A 13,285-nucleotide genomic window follows, 5' to 3' on the forward strand; every position below is an offset into this window, starting at 1 on the left:
TACAAGTGAGAAACGCAGAACATTCCAAACAAGTGCTGGTAAGACTTTTGCACCCAGAACCACCTTGCATATTCCAGCAAAGAAGTATTTATTGAAAGATAAAAAGGAGTTTTACAACAGATATTGAAACTATTCTTGTAGCCTGTGCCCACAAGCCCAAGTTCTACAGTGAGTGCCAAGATTGAGGGCTCAGAGGGAGAGAAAAAATGTGAACTAATAAATTCAGCTTTGCTTTTGCGAACAAGGCACCCCCTCCCAACCTCATGCTGATAAAACCTTTATGCCACTCAGTCGCATATTCTCTCTCCCCCTCAATTTTAATTTGAGTTTTCCCACATCATGTGTAGCATATGCAGAATACATGATGTTGCTTGGTATAAAGGTTTCCTTAGCACTCACTTGGGATGCAGCATAACTCCCTTACGATTTCACTACATGGAAGGGAAGGAATGATTCCAGATACCTCCTGCCGAAACATTTATAATGCAACGAGCTATCACCCACTTTCACTCCACATCCACCCTCCACCCACACATGCTGCCTACCCCATTACAAACTCAATTTTGTTTAGTTTCTGAGACCTGAATAAACAGACCACTGTTGTCTACACGCGCATCCAGTCCCTGTGTCTTGTTGTATATTAATCTAATTTTAAATCCTCTATATGTGTGGGATTTGGGTGATGGCCTAGAACAAGATAACTAGAACAACTCTACTAAAAAAAATTTTTAAAACCCCCACCCTTATTTAAATGCATTTTCAAATTTCCTTTTTCCATAGAAATACTGCGGAAAGCTATTGCAAGAATTCAGTTAGCATTGTATCTTTAAATACAATATATATTCTGAGGAATCTCTATATTAGAAAAAGTTCCCCAAAAAGCTGAAAAACTTAACATTTTTAGCAAGATGCAATTATGTGTCTTTACTTTGCTGGACATAGAAATTAGAAGGAAATGTGTATTTATTTTAGCTAATCAGTAAGTAAAAATCTCAGCAACCTGTCTTTGAATGTATCTGTCATTTTAAAGTTAGGTACTATACATAGTCTCTAATTTTACTGGAGAAAACTGTGTTGGTATGAAAAGCTATTAGGAAGAGTAAGAAATTTGGGGTGGAATGCAGTGTTAATGAGAGCTCATTACTTTACTGCAAATTTTGACATACTGCATGTTTTTCTTACATTCCCAGCTCAACAAGCAAAGTAAGTTTTATTTCTCTAAAAAGGTAAAATAAAAATATGCTTCCCCTCTGCCTCCAATAATGAAAAAAAAGCAGAATAAAAGGATAAATAATGTAGATCCCTATTCCTTGAAAATACCCCAATTACTTCGGATAAAGCAATTTACAACTTCCAAATAAGTATGGTTAGCAAAATAAAGAATATTTAATACCTGCCAACATGGAAAATAGCAAGGAAGTGCCTATCGGGGGAAGACAAGTCTGCCATTCCCTGGTGCCAGGCTGCAACCCTTCTGGCATCGCTTCACCAGCCACAGCCACGCAACTCGTTTGTTCAGTGTTTGCTTTTCAGTTTTCCCTACTGCAGGAAACGTGAGACCATCACTTCTTCTGATTTCAAAACTAACAGTGATTTAAGAATGTAAGCTATTTTTATTAGTTTTAGGCAGTTTGTTAATGGTGTGATTTATAGAGGTTATTATCAACTGTTAAAAACATGTATACAGACCTCTATGTACAGATACACTAGCCCTGGTAGCTTCTTAGTTACGTGTTCTGTAAGAAGGTGGGCCTTTCATACAGATACAGTTATAAGTTGAAGCATCTTGAACAACATTGGAGCAAATCAGATTTTCTATTCCATTCAAATGTCTGACTGAATTTGTCCTACAATAAAGTGGCAAAATTGTACACAGAACAAAAATTATACCAATATGAAATTTCCTGGCTTAAAATTTAATCTATTGTGAGCCCTTATGGTAAATAAATAAATAAATACACACACACTACCCCCCTCTAAAATTTAGTGTTCTTTTCTTGAGCACATCTTTACATCAGACTATGCTTCTCTCTCTACTTTCAAATACTCATACCGCTTGCCCGAGCAATGCTGTACTCCCACCACAGATTACAGATAACAATGTTCGACTCTTTTTAGAGGGATACGCACCCTTCCTGCATCTGCTGGATGACCACAGGAAGCAATCTCACTGCTACAGCCCTAGCATCAGTGACACAGTCAAGACTATATCAGTCGGATAGAAATTCTATTCTTCCCTGTCTTACAGCTGGGCAAGAAATGAGATCAGACCTTAGTCCCAGCTTACAATAGCATTTTTCTGCCTACTTGGATCCTTTAGCATATTTTACAATCTTTTTTCCCCAGAAAATTGTAAGTGATTTAGTCCATTTCTTTTGCCTTTCAATACTCAATTTAAGGCATTCTAGTGTGCGTAACTCCAGCATCAGTTTGTTTTGAAAACCTAAATTCACCACTCTGTACATTCTAAATTTAGTCTAATTACTGTTGCTGTCTAGCAGATAATGTACGACACAGAAAAACCCCAGCCCAGATACATATGTACTTCTCTGCTGTACAGAAGTGAACACAGCAGCAGAAACAAATACTGCATTATAGAGCTGCGTACCATGTAATGGAGGCCACACAATTTCCTGCATTGTCTGTGTTGCTTGGTATCCAGCCTGTCTGCCTACACCATGCAATGTACTTATAGAGGATGTACAGCTGAGAAAAAGCTGTAAAATTTATTCTAGTTTACATAGGGTCTAACACAAAAGGAGTTTCATTCTAATTGGATTATTTGGACACTACCTAAAACCAATAAAGAATGGTAATAACAGCAAACCATACTTGTTCTGATCAGCTTCTATTCTTACTATTTATTTTTTATGCCCTTCACTGAGAAGACAAAAAATATTTTTCTTAGTAAATGAAAAGTTTGGTTTGTACTGCAAGTCTTTCAGAGGGGAGCTCTGGCTAACATTTTCTGAATTGTAATTCCTTCGTTTTGTGGGACTCCGGTGATGATACAACTCAGTGTCCCCTCTGGATACAGAGGTTTTCTGCTTAGATGTAGGAATTGCTAAAATAACTGAGAAAAAACAAATCCCCATATCAAAACCAAGAGAAGTCCCCAGAAAATGCTTTGAATACATGAGTTTTCAAAATGTGTAACAAGAATTGTCTTGTTAAGACACTTTAACTTGATGTTACTGGGTTGGCATCATGGCGTTTCCTTCACTGACTTCACAGACCTGCAGAGACATCCCAAATTCCTCCACCTGTGCTCCAAATGCAAGGCACACTCCCATGCAATATAAACAGAGATAGTTTGTATATAAAGCAAATAAAATGACAAACCCTACCAAAACAAAATGCTCCACTGCACACACCATTCTCCCTTAGGGAGAGAATCCGAGAACAAAACACACGAGACAGATGTAAGTCATGTTGCTTAATGCACTCCTGGAAGGCACTCGTAAAAATCCTATTTTAAAAACAGAGTAATTTCCTGTTCCTACTCCTTTTTTATACACCACAACAATAGCAACTCATTTTGTAACTGAGGATTAAAGTTTAGTAAAATTACACTAGGCTCATCCCATGCCAAAAAATAAGAACCCAATGTTTCCTAAAAGGGTCGAAAAAAATTCAGGTCAACCAAACCCATGAAAAGCCGCAAGAGGCAAACAAGGTCTAGTGCTACCAGGAGGAGGAAACGTGAGGCCTCTAATACCTCACACATTATATTTTGTAAAGGAAGATAAAGCAATTTGAAGGGAATATTTCAGTCATGTTTCTACACAAACACAGCAAAGCTCTTATTTGCATAGCCTTAAGTATACACTAGCACACATTTACCTAAATCAATGCTACTTTTTAGAACGATTTTGTGTCTTTATTTCTACTTTTTTTTCTATTAACAAGCAGAGATGACAGCAAAACACGTGACTAATTTCACCTCCAACCCATTAAAAGGTAAAATATACTGATGTAGGTATTAGCTAGTTTCACCTATGACTAATATATTTTTAAAATACGTTATATGTACCTTGGGTAACTACGAAAGCCATTCACTACTTCTACATATTTGTTCACAAATAATCAAATTATATTCTGGAAACAATATAGTAAATCTGAAAAACTTGGGCCTTCTTTATACTTACAGTTTGACTTATAACACTACAGGCTGGCACTGCTAAGGGTTGAATCCGCACTCTGCCTATTCATCACACGTCAAGTCAGTTTTGAGAACATTTACCTGACCTGGGATGAAAAACCGGGTGTGAATTGTCATATTGAATGGCTGCAGTGTGGTGCAGTCATATTCTGCCCTCATTCTTGGCACAAGCTACCTGCATTTAGCTCCCAATCTCTGCATTAATAATCGTCTCCCATTAAGAGGAGCTTTTAGAGGAACTCCTACATACTGACGTACGCAACAGAATTTCAGTCTAAAAAGGGAAAACATGGAGAGGAAAAAAAAACCCTAGAACAAAAACAAAACATAAATCGGCGAAGTTTCTGTTGCTAATTTAACTTGTACTATACATTACCATATGCCAAGCTTGAAAATGCTGCCTGCAAACATACATGATTATTGAAAATATCACATGGGAGACAGAAATCATCATTCATGGCAGCGTGTTTGGGGCAGGGGTGGGATGAAAAAAAACACAGTCCATGAGGACCTCTTGTATTTTACCAGTGCAATTCACATGAACTATTCTTCTAGGATATGGGTTCCACAATCACTGAATCTGATCCAGAAAATTGTACATTTATTCAAACTGCATTAGTCAATACCAGCTATAACGAACATGAACATGCTGCATAACATGCAAAATAAACGATGTGTTCTACTACCACAGTCAGTATTACTATTCTTTGTCTGTACAAAAAGCTTAAAACACAGTCTTTCCTAATTTGTATTGCGTGCAGGCATGCCACTGTGTTAAACAGTTCTTGACTTAGGGATTAAAAGTCAGATGGACAGGAATGTGGAAATTTCTTCTGGAAAACATTCTGTTTTTCTAAATAAATTAACATGCTTTTATTTCCTTCAGGGAAGAAGCCACACAAATGGCTGTAAAACATTGGTATGTTTCTGAAAGCATAAACTGAGCCAACTTCATAAAAGTGGGGTTTTTAAGATGCAGATGACTGTTGTGTTGGTATTGCTCAGGGGTTTGTCATAAACCCACATTCTTACTTTCCCTACGGCCGTCCTTTGCATAACCTGGGTTTTGTCTTAATCATTAAACAGCTGATTTGCAGCTTGCAGCTTGCATCTTTTTCTCTCTCACACCTCTATTCTGTTCTCTGAACAAAGAAGTAAACTTCCATGTCATACTATATTTATCAAATAAATACAATTATTCACAATAGAATCACAGACCTGTATTTAAATACAACCAGGTGAAGACCACTATTATTTCCACTGGAAGTTGTACATGTCTTAGGATGTAGGATGATGAAGAAAAATTTTGATTCTAGAATACTTCTGAGTGGCTGCTGAGAGCTTGTTAATATACCTAATTGCTTGTTCTCCTCAAGTGATCAACAATTTCAGATTTCTTTAGCCAGATGAGTCTTGTTTAGCTGCAAGAGAGGAAAACCTCAGGCCATGGAAACAAGACGGCATGGAGTATCAACTAAAACTGGCTCTGAAAGAACCAAACCCAAGTTTTCAGCAGAAATCAATCCTGAAAACACAACTTTCTGACTAGAAAACAGAATAAAATAAAAAATCCCAAATAGTTTGATCACTTCCAGAAAGACCCTGCTTTAACTTCATAGGCACTAGGAGGCTCAGTGACACAACGCTGGCTTTGGAGAAGGCCTTTGCAACGAGACCTCATTAAAATGGGCAGACAGATCCAATTGTCTGTCATTACTATCAGTGATCATGTCACCAACGGAAAGCATTAGTTACAGCACTATCTAAAAGGTAAAGACATCCTTAATCTGTCAATTATAATAAAGAAAATCTCTCCAGCTGCAGTTCTCAAAAACTTGCCAGTCTCCATCTTACACCTAACATATTTTAGATCACATTAGGTATCTCCCAAACACACAGACTCTATTAATAAAGCAGAGTCCTGTCCTCAATTACAGCAGACCTTTGCAGTTTGTACCCAGTCCAGAGAGTGACAGACACCCTCAATCCCGCTAAAAATTCAAGAGTCCAAAAATGCTCAACACTTTGCCTCACCAGGCCATTTGTCACCTAAACGACTGCATACCCGAGGAGCAGCTACGTGACGTGTGGCAGGATAATGTGCATAACTTTCAAAAGCTATTTTAGGTTCACAAAACTGAACTGCCTTAGCAAGCTCTGCCTCTGGGTAATTCAAACCTTTTTACCAGGCTGAGGTTTTTATATTGGTTTTATAAATGTCTTAAGGGATAGAAAAATATCTTCCACGAGCTAGAGATTCACTGAATATGCTATGATGGCATATAGTACACTTACGCCCAGCTTAAAATAAAAGGGCTATAATTGGTCTCTTGTCCATATTTAAGATAAAATAAGTGCCTAGGTTTTAAGACGCACAGAGTTCAAATCCCTCATAGTGAATCTGGAAAGTGCTGAACAATTTTGAAAATGAGGACCAACATTTTTTTCAGCCTAAATATGATTAAGACTAACCTGAGGCTGCAGGTCTCTGAGAATCCTACTGCCCTGTATTTGTTTTTTACCTCTCTTCTGGGTTCACCTCCATATACAGGAATAAGAGTCTTCGCTTTCTGGTCTCCATCCTGCTCTTTGCCAATTCTCTTTATAGTGGACGCTAAACATGAATACAAGTCAGCCTCCCAAAGCCACAAAGTTGAGTAAAAATTTGTAAGTACACAAATGGAATTCTCCCTTTCCTACTGAAAACGCAGATACAATTTTGCAGACAAAGCTGTGATAAAAGCAGGGTCCTCGTACAAAATGCCAATACTGAACAGTTACAGCTCAAATTTAATTACTTAATATTCCACTGGGAAGCACATCCTATTCCCTCTGCCCCCATGTTTGTTATTTACTGCTAAAAGAAAAGATTAATATCTGCAATAAAGAATCAATAATATTATAGTCATACTTTCATTCTGTATTTAAAGCAACACCATTCACCAAGGAGTCTGAGCAGCTGCTTCAAGACTTCCGAGATGGGAGTTCTAGAAACTCAAGTTTTCAATTAATAATTTCAGTTGAACAGGCACAATAAGTGAGAACTCCACAGCTTTTTAAGCTTGCCTGACTATAACTACTTTATAATTGTTAGAAATAAAGATTCACCTACATGGCAGATGAATCTGCAACACACTGGTGTTTCACAAACTGTCAACTTTTTTTATATAATCTCCTAAGGACCTTTAAACACACAGCTTGAGGGGGAGAGATACAGCTCTCCAAGCTGTCTGTGTACGTAGTAGATTCACCTCTACTTTCAAACCAAAGATGAAACTCAGAACAGAAATTTCCCTTTGCCACTTTTCAGAGCATAAATCTTTGTCTTACAGTATTTATCAGAACTGCTCTTAGTTATCATTTTCTGTAAAATTACTCCACAGACAAAAGAACACAGTTATTCGCTTATATTCTCTTAGAGAGACAGAATACCATGGACATATAATTGCTCTACGTTACTGTCACCATTGTAGGGCACAGCAGCTCTTGGCAATCGGCGTGACCTTAGCCTTTTAATATTGGTTATACAAGGCACATTTCTTCACACTAAATCTTGAATTTGCAATGTTATATAACCCCATTCCTTTTATATTTTCTTCAGCATCTGATGTCGTATCTTAAAAGGTCAGCTTTTTATGTTTGCTTACATAAACTTCATGTTCCTATTTAAGTTGAATTAAGAATGCAGAACATTACATATGCACCTTGCTGGTAAGAAATATCTAGGTTCCCATTGCCTAATACGCGTTTTCTTCCCAGTGGTGACCAGAAAACTGAAAGTACCCAGGAATTCAATAGGGAATGGAAATGACATTGGACTGAAGTGAAAGGGCACTTTAAATGACAGAATAATTAAACCAAATTATTTCGTATCTGAAAACAAAGCAACTTAACATCAGACTGACTGGAATTTGGAAGCTTTGTCCCATAGAAAATTATCATTTTTCAATCCCTCCCCAAGTGGGATAAGAAGATTAAATATCAAGTAATTATGGAATCAAATATTAATAATGAAATGCCAATTCTAGTATGGAATCAGATGTTCTAAAAATTGCTAACATATGAGGCACGGCCTTGAACTCCAGGCATCTGGGCGAGGCTCCAGGTACAGACCACTGAATGCGTTTTTCCGAGCTATGCTTATATATCACCAAGTATCACTCCGGTAACAAAGTCAGTTAGGCAAATCATGTGAGTGTCCTGGACAATTACACATACTGAAGCACGAAGAGTTTGAAAAGAAAACACAAATGTTGTACAGCCCTTCAGCAAACTTGTAATTTTATGTTTTTTCACTACAGCTCAAGATATGTATAATTACCTTTAAATGTGTCTAAATTTAAAGTGACAAGCATTGTTGAGTACGAACTAGCAAGCATAAATTACTCTCTTAAAAAAAATAATTCTACCATTATAATGAATTGTCCCTAATTACAATAAGAACATTATAGATATTATGTCTGGGAAATAATTAGAACTATTCAGGCAGGTTTACCTGAAATAGAGGTTATAAAATACTCAGTAACATTCCTAACATTTTGAGGTCTTGGGGAAACTAAAAGAACATAGGATTGCATTTAATAAAGTAATAGAAATTAGTGTTTATAACAAGGCAAGTATATGTGTAGATCTACATTAATTCCCATTGAACTGCTTATTTAGCAACTAAATATTTATGCTGAAGTTATGTGGCCCAAAAGTCCAAATGTTTTTAACTATGTGAGCATTTTAAGCACCTTTGCTGCTTAATACAGTTATCGATCTCTGCCAGGGTCTGCAGATTGCAATTAAAAAAATATTGACCTAACAACTATTGTATTGAAGTCAATAATATTTAAGGGGGATTTGGGATTAAAATGCCAGGTAAGATTTTGAGGTGGTTTGAAGGGGACAGGAAGAAGTAATGTTATACAATGACAGCTGATAAAACAATATTAAAGCCAGAGACAAGTGAACTTCACCAAGCTCAGAGTTTCAGGTCAGGTCTGATAAGCATTCAGAAGTCCAGGGGCTTATCTGGGCTTATCAGAAAGCTGATATCTGGGTCTGCAAAACTGAGCTGTAAAACCTTGCAAGAGATCTCAGTTTCTGGTTAGAAACACTTCACAGACAGATTATTTCATTGCATTTCAGCATTTTAATTATCACTCTGATTGGGACTCAGTAGGCATACGAAAGCGTAAAGAAAAATGAGCATGCCATTTTTAGAATTTCCATAAAGATTCCTCAATCAAAGTTAAATTTTCTTAAAAAAAACACCCACCTTCAGTTTTGGAATTGCATCTGAAATGAAATGCAGGTTTTTGTTTGCTTGTTTGGTTTTTGTAACTCCATTTATTATCCAGACCTAGTCAAACTAATGAACCATGAAAAAGGATATTAGTTTTAGAACTCACCTAGCATTGTTCTGGGATCTGCTGAAAATGCCATCAATAATAGAAAATATATCTAGAGTGAAGGCAGCTTGTCAACAAGATGACCGAGTCCTGCACTCTTAAATTGCTTATTTTAGCTCACATAAGATCTTATTGACATGGATATATCTGAAACAATCCCCTCAGACATAGTCATGAGGTTCTGCAAGATCTAAAGACAAGATAAACTATTAAGCCACATATTTCCAAGGTCAGCATTATTTATTTCATTCCAGAGAAGAGATGGTGATGAGCAGGAACTTGCTGAAGTTTGTGTGCTGGAAGAATCCAATAAGCTATCCAATAAGACAGCTTTTCATTTAGCACATTCAATATTTTGGTCAGAAATTTTAGTCGCTATTTGTTATTCCAGTTTTTTACTGAGGGAGTTTCTCAAGGATGAAGATAAAGAGGGTTTCTAAATCATACCGCCTGCTTTTTAAGCAGATTACCTTTGAAACCTCTCAGAAGTTCTGCTTAGAGAGCGCCACTGGTTTGATATCCCCTGCTTGATCGGACTCTGCATGAGAGACACGGACCTACCTCTCGCTACCTGTGAGCACTGCCCATTGCAAGACCTCTCTGTGGAGAGAGACATACTGATATTACTGGAAGATGGAAACCCTCACTGTTGCTGTCGCTTGACTGGAAGTTCTCCCATCAGACATTATTGCTGTTTTCTTTCTTCTAAAAGCTGTTCTCTTGGCTTTACTTCACAGTGAACAACAATGCAGAGCTTTTCTTGCCTTTCCCATCTATCGCCTTCTTGCTATAAGAAGAAAGTATAAACATTGTGGGTTCACAGTGAGATTTCATTTAGCAGCTGCTTCAATATTCACCAAAGCCAACAAAAAGTTCCCATTGACCTCAGCATACTTTGATTTTTTTATTCGGCAACATAACAAAGTTTTACAGGGAATGTTAGAAGACTCTCCTTTTGTTATTAGTCTTTTTAGAGACACAGAAAAGACTGAGGTGTTACCAGTAATTCATGAGTCTGGCATACCTTGTGATCTCTTACACAGTCTGTTATCTACAAATGAAAGCATGACTGCAAAACTTTGTATCTCATCCGCCACCAACTTTAATTGACTTCATGAAAACATCTCCTGGTGTCTGAACGAGTGTTCTGCAGCCTGGATGAATCTCAGGAATTACAGTACTTACCCCAAGCCTTGGATAGTGGAAGTCTGGGGGAAGGGACTAGTCTACTCAAAACATTCCTAATACTCCCAATGCAAAAATAACTTTTTACCGCCATATACCACCAACTGCTTTTGGGATTATAGAGATGAGAAGCAGAACTAAAAGAATTTCTAAACACTGAGGGATACTTTTAGGGATCAGCACTGCCATGAACATTCTGGTACTTAGTGCCCCATTGACCAAGCCACAACTACAAAACACACATGTGATTTCAGACCACAGCACCAGTTACTACATTCAGAAAGTTCTGACGCTGTCACTTTGGAATACATTAGAAACCACTGAACTGTCTCTGCATTCATATACAGAAGCCTAGCTGTTCCCTCTTTCAGCATTTTTCTGCCAACAAACCTTATCTAGGACTCTGAGGTCATTCTGGCATGCAAAGATAACTCACATAAAATTATCATTACTGATTTGAAGGAAGACAAATGATTGTACAGAACTGTGCTTTTCATAGGAATCCAAAAGGCACAGAATATGAGCTGAAATGTCCAACTCTTGAGTTACTTATGTCTAATTCTATTCAATTTTCAAGATACAAAGGATATATTAAGCTAAAAAATCAAAACCAGTGCATTTTATGCACAGGAACTATGAAGATATACAAACAGTGTGTTGGTATCAGCTGTAGATTTTTTTATGAAAAGAAAGTTCCTACAGTGATGTTAGACTGACATTTGACATTCGCTTTCCCAGTTGTAGCCAGGTGGTGTTTTCACCTACGTAAGCCAATAGCGGGGTCAGTATTTTTAATTTTTTATATATGCATGTATACACACACACATACATATATATGCATATATATTTATGCATATGTATACACAAATATATAATTATACTTACGAATATATACATAAAAATAAACGCAATACATATAAATCATTTCACTTGAAAGCCCAAGTACTGAAAACCAGTTCTCTGTTGAACAGAAGCTAGACAGAAAGTGTGAGTAGGCACAATACCGACTCCCTTGCAGCATTCCAGTAAAGGCTGACCTGTAGACACTCTTCTGTATGAGTGGGAGGTAAATCTGCTTCTATGTTAACTTAATCTTTGGCCTTTCTCAAACAGACGCTGTGATTGCTTCATTGCGCTGCATTTTTTTTTACATTTAATATCTTCACAGGAAGAATACTGTTCCAGAAGGACCAAGTCTAAACCACCAAACAGATTTCACACTGGACTGGACCACTGATTAGATGGAAACTCCAGTCCCAGCGGCACAAGTTTAGTGCTTTATTCATTCTTCTGTATCTATTATTTATCAGCAAGGAGAGACTGAAGAAGAGATGGAGAGAAAGAAAGATCTCACAGTTTAATACAAACTCTTAGTCTTTCAGATATCAGAGCTGAAAATAGGCTGAAACGAGTGATTGAAATGTGGTCAGTCATTTCATTATAACCCTCACTGGACAGCAGCGTGACATCAGACTGCTTTTCCCTCCAAGGAACACTTAACCGGAGGAGCATGAAAAATGAATTAGTCCCTTCTCGTGGCGCATGCATTACAAGGACACAGCCCAGACCCACTGAACAAACAGTATCGGCAAAACCGAAATTTAAAACACTTGTTAGAGAGAAAATTAATCTTGTTTTTACTTTGTCTTAACAAAGATCTTGTGAAAGAATAACCAGAAGAAGTTTAGTTTAAAAGCTTCCTCGACTGGAAGGATAAGCAGGTCAGAGGGGAAGAAGCATAACTTTCAAGCATACTTGCTGAAGGAAGAGTACAAGCCATGTACAGAATTGATGACACCTTGCTATTAGTATTCAAAGCTGTATTAAAGGACTAAGATCCCAATAAAAAATCCAGGGTTCCATTACCTGCATCTATTCCTCCCGCTCTGCTATAGAAACAGATTGAATGTTATACTAACTGGAAGCGTGAAATTATTTCACTAGCTGGAGTGAAACTTTCTGCAACTGTTCCCCTGATAACTAATCAATTGAACTCCCATGATAGCCACAAAGTATCCTTCAGATATCCAGGATGTTCATGCTCTTTATGAACATCCTGAATTATGCATGGAAGTAAATGGAAACACATCACAGTTCTCCAGCCGCTATAGTATATTCACATCAAACTAATACCACCAAACATATTGGCAGCCTTATTTTGCATCAAGTGAACTTCAAGTAGATTTCCACATAGAGTGCAGGAAGGTAATTGGACTTGTCCCAGCTAAACCATAGATCCTTATGCAGAGGCAAAGATTTAATGGAGGAACTTGTAATTACCTAGCTGCATGCAAATTATAGTACATTTCCCCCCAGGCTACTCTTGCTGGCTATCTAATCTCAGCCACAGGGCGGATCCATAAATTCTGCAGTTCCCTAGACTCTCTCTGTGAGAGGTATCTAACCTTTATTCTGCTCCCTTACCACAGATTCTCTTCAAGTAAATCTAGTCCAACAGTCAGACTTTTGGAGTTATCGCAAACTATAGCATGCAAACGTCTCTGGATCTGAAATTAATTCCAGCTCCTACCCAACACTTCAC

General features: G+C 37.5%; 1 protein-coding gene across 1 annotated transcript in view; it reads right to left on the minus strand.

Annotated features, from left to right (window-relative positions):
* Positions 1-13,285, minus strand: part of CDH11 (cadherin 11) — a 528,216-nt gene that overhangs the window by 112,939 nt on the left and 401,992 nt on the right. The window lies entirely within an intron of this gene.

This window comes from Opisthocomus hoazin, chromosome 12 (genome assembly GCF_030867145.1).
Source record: "Opisthocomus hoazin isolate bOpiHoa1 chromosome 12, bOpiHoa1.hap1, whole genome shotgun sequence".
NCBI lineage: Eukaryota > Metazoa > Chordata > Aves > Opisthocomiformes > Opisthocomidae > Opisthocomus > Opisthocomus hoazin.